Here is a 5,000-nt window from a genome sequence, read left to right as displayed (position 1 = left end):
ATCCCGTTATGCTGCAGAATCGTAGTAACTTGGTGAAAGTTCACATGCTCCCTCCAAGCAACCACATATCTGAAGTGTTCTTTTCTTTACATATCCAAAGTAAATTTGGTTTTTCTTTCCATACGTATTTTAAAGGATCCTGCAAAAGAACAGCAAAAGCTACAAAATGTCTACAATGTAAGTTCTCCACTCAAATTAGCAAAACAGAAGAACTTTTGGCTTCTACATCTGCTGCCAAATACACATGTGCTGGGGTCTAATGCAGTGGCAGAAATGGCAACTGCAGAATGAGAAGTTTCTGGGTCTGACGAAAGAGTCTCTTGCGGCCATGGTCCGTAACATGCTAATCATTCTATCTTTCATGCAGATTATTATGCAAATTGTGAGCGTCATGGAAGTGGGACATTCAAATACACTTCCTGACGATTAACGCATTTCCAAGCTGCCTACAATATTAATTCAATTTGCATGCAACCTGGATTTATTACTGTCTCATTGACCATCTCTAGTCTCTAAGAGTTATCATTTAACCACTTTACCCCCGCGCGTACGTATTTCTCCGCCCCTTTTTCCATCCTTTAAAAACCAGGGACGGAGAAACACGTACTTTCCGCGTTCCCGACGCTGTCCGCGCTCCCGCTCGTAAACACGCCGCCCGCCGCTAGTAAAACCGCCGCCGCCCGCTCGCCCGGAGATCAATGAACGGGAAAATCCATTCCCGTTCGTTGATCTAAGCCCCACAATGACCCGCTGCTCTCCTATGGGCAGCGCGATCATTGTGAGAAGAAACTCACGTGTCCAGCCTCCTTATTCTTCCTCCAAGCTTCCGGAAGGAGGCTTGGAGGTCGCAATAAAGCAAAAAGTTACTGTGGCCATCTTGTGGCCAAATAGTAAACTACACCCTACACATTTTTCACATACAAATAAATGACTTTTACACAAAAAATTAACTCATTACCTCCCACACTCCCCATTTTTTTTTTTTTTTGTAATTAAAAAAAAATTCAAAAATTTACAATTAAAAAAAATACATAATTAGTTACCTTAGGGACTGAACTTTTTAAATATTTAAGTCAAGAGGGTATAACACTGTTACTTTATAAACTATGGGCTTGTAATTAGGGATGGACGCAAAACTGAAAAAAATGCACCTTTATTTCCAAATGAAATATTGGCGCCAAACATTGTGATAGGGACATAATTTAAACGGTTTTATAACCGGGACAAAAGGGCACATAAATTTCATGGGTTTTAATTACAGTAGCATGCATTATTTAAAAACTATAATGGCCGAAAACTGAAAAATAATTTTTTTTTTCCCCACATTTTTCCTATTTTCCCATTAAAACACATTTAGAAAAAAATAATTCTTGGCATAATGTCCCACCTAAAGAAAGCCTAATTGGTGGCGGAAAAAACAAGATATAGTTCATTTCATTGCGATAAGTAATGATAAAGTTATAGACGAATGAATGGAAGGAGCGCTGAAAGGTGAAAATTGCTCTGGTGGTCAGGGGGTAAAACCCCTCAGTGGTGAAGTGGTTAACTCTGTCCAACCTTAACAAACTCCAAGTTAACGCTTGAAATGCTTTCATGGACTACATGAGAGAAACTATTTAAAATGGTCAGAAAAGCTGAACAGAGTGTGGGGTTATAGCTCAGTGGTAGAGCATTCGACTGCAGATCGAGAGGTCATTGGTTCAAATCCGAGTGCCCCCTTGATATGATCTAGCTCTTTGCTCTTTCTCTAAACTCTTTACATAAACCAATACTCTCAAGGCAGTAATAAAGAGAACTACGTTAATCAAAATATCCCGTTATGCTGCAGAATCGTAGTAACTTGGTGAAAGTTCACATGCTCCCTCCAAGCAACCACATTTCTGAAGTGTTCTTTTCTTTACATATTCAAAGTAAATTTGTTTTTTCTTTCCATACGTATTTTAAAGGATCCTGCAAAAGAACAGCAAAAGCTACAAAATGTCTACAATGTAAGTCCTCCACTCAAATTAGCAAAGCAGAAGAACTTTGGGCTTCTACATCTGCTGCCAAATACACATGTGCTGGGGTCTAATGCACTTCCTGACGATTAACGCATTTCCAAGCTGCCTACAATATTAATTCAATTTGCATGCAACCTGGATTTCTTACTGTCTCATTGACCATCTCTAGTCTCTAAGAGTTATCATTTAACTCTGTCCAACCTTAACAAACTCCAAGTTAACGCCTGAAATGTTTTCATGGACTACATGAGAGAAACTATTTAAAATGGTCAGAAAAGCTGAACAGAGCGTGGGGGTAAAGCTCAGTGGTAGAGCATTTGACTGCAGATCGAGAGGTCCTTGGTTCAAATCCGAGTGCCCCCTTGATATGATCTAGTTCTTTGCTCTTTCTTTAATCTCTTTACATAAACCAATACTCTCAAGGCAGTAATAAAGAGAACTACAATAATCAAAATATCCCGTTATGCTGCAGAATCGTAGTAACTTGGTGACATTTCACATGCTCCCTCCAAGCAACCACATTTCTGAAGTGTTCTTTTCTTTACATACCCAAAGTAAATTTGTTTTTTTTTTCGATACGTATTTTAAAGGATCCTGCAAATAAACAGCAAAAGCTACAAAATGTCTACAATGTAAGTCCTCCACTCAAATTAGCAAAGCAGAAGAACTTTGGGCTTCTACATCTGCTGCCAAATACACATGTGCTGGGGTCTAATGCAGTGGCAGTAATGGCAACTGCAGAATGAGAAGTTTCTGGGTCTGACGAAAGAGTTTCTTGCGGCCATGGTCCGTAACATGCTAATCATTCTATCTTTCATGCAGATTATTATGCAAATTGTGAGCGTCATGGAAGTGGGACATTCAAATACACTTCCTGACGATTAACGCATTTCCAAGCTGCCTACAATATTAATTCAATTTGCATGCAACCTGGATTTATTACTGTCTCATTGACCATCTCTAGTCTCTAAGAGTTATCATTTAACTCTGTCCAACCTTAACAAACTCCAAGTTAACGCTTGAAATGTTTTCATGGACTACATGAGAGAAACTATTTAAAATGGTCAGAAAAGCTGAACAGAGCGTGGGGGTATAGCTCAGTGGTAGAGCATTCGATTGCAGATCGAGAGGTCCTTGGTTCAAATCCGAGTGCCCCCTTGACATGATCTAGCTTTTTGCTCTTTCTCTAATCTCTTTACATAAACCAATACTCTCAAGGCAGTAATAAAGAGAACTACAATAATCAAAATATCCCGTTATGCTGCAGAATCGTAGTAACTTGGTGAAAGTTCACATGCTCCCTCCAAGCAACCACATATCTGAAGTGTTCTTTTCTTTACATATCCAAAGTAAATTTGGTTTTTCTTTCCATACGTATTTTAAAGGATCCTGCAAAAGAACAGCAAAAGCTACAAAATGTCTACAATGTAAGTCCTCCACTCAAATTAGCAAAACAGAAGAACTTTTGGCTTCTACATCTGCTGCCAAATACACATGTGCTGGGGTCTAATGCAGTGGCAGAAATGGCAACTGCAGAATGAGAAGTTTCTGGGTCTGACGAAACTGTGTCTTGCGGCCATGGTCCGTAACATGCTCATCATTCTAGCTTTCATGCAGATTATTATGCAAATTGTGAGCGTCATGGAAGTGGGACATTCAAATACACTTCCTGACGATTAACGCATTTCCAAGCTGCCTACAATATTAATTCAATTTGCATGCAACCTGGATTTATTACTGCCTCATTGACCATCTCTAGTCTCTAAGAGTTATCATTTAACTCTGTCCAACCTTAACAAACTCCAAGTTAACGCTTGAAATGCTTTCATGGACTACATGAGAGAAACTATTTAAAATGGTCAGAAAAGGTGAACAGGGCGTGGGGGTATAGCTCAGTGGTAGAGCATTCGACTGCAGATCGAGAGGTCCTTGGTTCAAATCCGAGTGCCCCCTTGACATGATCTAGCTCTTTCTCTAAACTCTTTACATAAACCAATACTTTCAAGGCAGTAATAAAGAGAACTACGTTAATCAAAATATCCCGTTATGCTGCAGAATCGTAGTAACTTGGTGAAAGTTCACATGCTCCCTCCAAGCAACCACATTTCTGAAGTGTTCTTTTCTTTACATATTCAAAGTAAATTTGTTTTTTCTTTCCATACGTATTTTAAAGGATCCTGCAAAAGAACAGCAAAAGCTACAAAATGTCTACAATGTAAGTCCTCCACTAAAATTAGCAAAGCAGAAGAACTTTGGGCTTCTACATCTGCTGCCAAATACACATGTGCTGGGGTCTAATGCACTTCCTGACGATTAACGCATTTCCAAGCTGCCTACAATATTAATTCAATTTGCATGCAACCTGGATTTCTTACTGTCTCATTGACCATCTCTAGTCTCTAAGAGTTATCATTTAACTCTGTCCAACCTTAACAAACTCCAAGTTAACGCTTGAAATGTTTTCATGGACTACATGAGAGAAACTATTTAAAATGGTCAGAAAAGCTGAACAGAGCGTGGGGGTATAGCTCAGTGGTAGAGCATTCGACTGCAGATCGAGAGGTCCTTGGTTCAAATCCGAGTGCCCCCTTGATATGATCTAGCTCTTTGCTCTTTCTCTAATCTCTTTACATAAACCAATACTCTCAAGGCAGTAATAAAGAGAACTACAATAATCAAAATATCCCGTTATGCTGCAGAATCGTAGTAACTTGGTGAAAGTTCACATGCCCCCTTCAAGCAACCACATATCTGAAGTGTTCTTTTCTTTACATATCCAAAGTAAATTTGGTTTTTCTTTCCATACGTATTTTAAAGGATCCTGCAAAAGAACAGCAAAAGCTACAAAATGTCTACAATGTAAGTTCTCCACTCAAATTAGCAAAACAGAAGAACTTTTGGCTTCTACATCTGCTGCCAAATACACATGTGCTGGGGTCTAATGCAGTGGCAGAAATGGCAACTGCAGAATGAGAAGTTTCTGGGTCTGACGAAAGAGTC

The 5,000-nt window shown here is 39.3% G+C and overlaps 5 non-coding genes across 5 annotated transcripts; all 5 read left to right on the top strand.

The window, feature by feature from the left end:
* The first annotated feature begins 1,647 nt into the window (after positions 1 to 1,647).
* Positions 1,648 to 1,719, top strand: TRNAC-GCA (transfer RNA cysteine (anticodon GCA)). The gene has a single exon. It is a non-coding gene; the product is annotated as a tRNA-Cys (tRNA).
* A 572-nt stretch (positions 1,720 to 2,291) lies between these two features.
* On the top strand, positions 2,292 to 2,363 carry TRNAC-GCA (transfer RNA cysteine (anticodon GCA)). The gene has a single exon. It is a non-coding gene; the product is annotated as a tRNA-Cys (tRNA).
* Positions 2,364 to 3,086: 723 nt separating this feature from the next.
* On the top strand, positions 3,087 to 3,158 carry TRNAC-GCA (transfer RNA cysteine (anticodon GCA)). Its single transcript has one exon. It is a non-coding gene; the product is annotated as a tRNA-Cys (tRNA).
* A 723-nt stretch (positions 3,159 to 3,881) lies between these two features.
* TRNAC-GCA (transfer RNA cysteine (anticodon GCA)) lies at positions 3,882 to 3,953 on the top strand. The gene has a single exon. It is a non-coding gene; the product is annotated as a tRNA-Cys (tRNA).
* Positions 3,954 to 4,518: 565 nt separating this feature from the next.
* Positions 4,519 to 4,590, top strand: TRNAC-GCA (transfer RNA cysteine (anticodon GCA)). The gene has a single exon. It is a non-coding gene; the product is annotated as a tRNA-Cys (tRNA).
* The last annotated feature ends 410 nt before the right edge of the window (positions 4,591 to 5,000 follow it).

The sequence above is a fragment of the Hyperolius riggenbachi genome, chromosome 7 (assembly GCF_040937935.1).
Source record: "Hyperolius riggenbachi isolate aHypRig1 chromosome 7, aHypRig1.pri, whole genome shotgun sequence".
Classification (NCBI taxonomy): domain Eukaryota; kingdom Metazoa; phylum Chordata; class Amphibia; order Anura; family Hyperoliidae; genus Hyperolius; species Hyperolius riggenbachi.
This window is presented reverse-complemented; position numbering and strand designations above follow the sequence as displayed.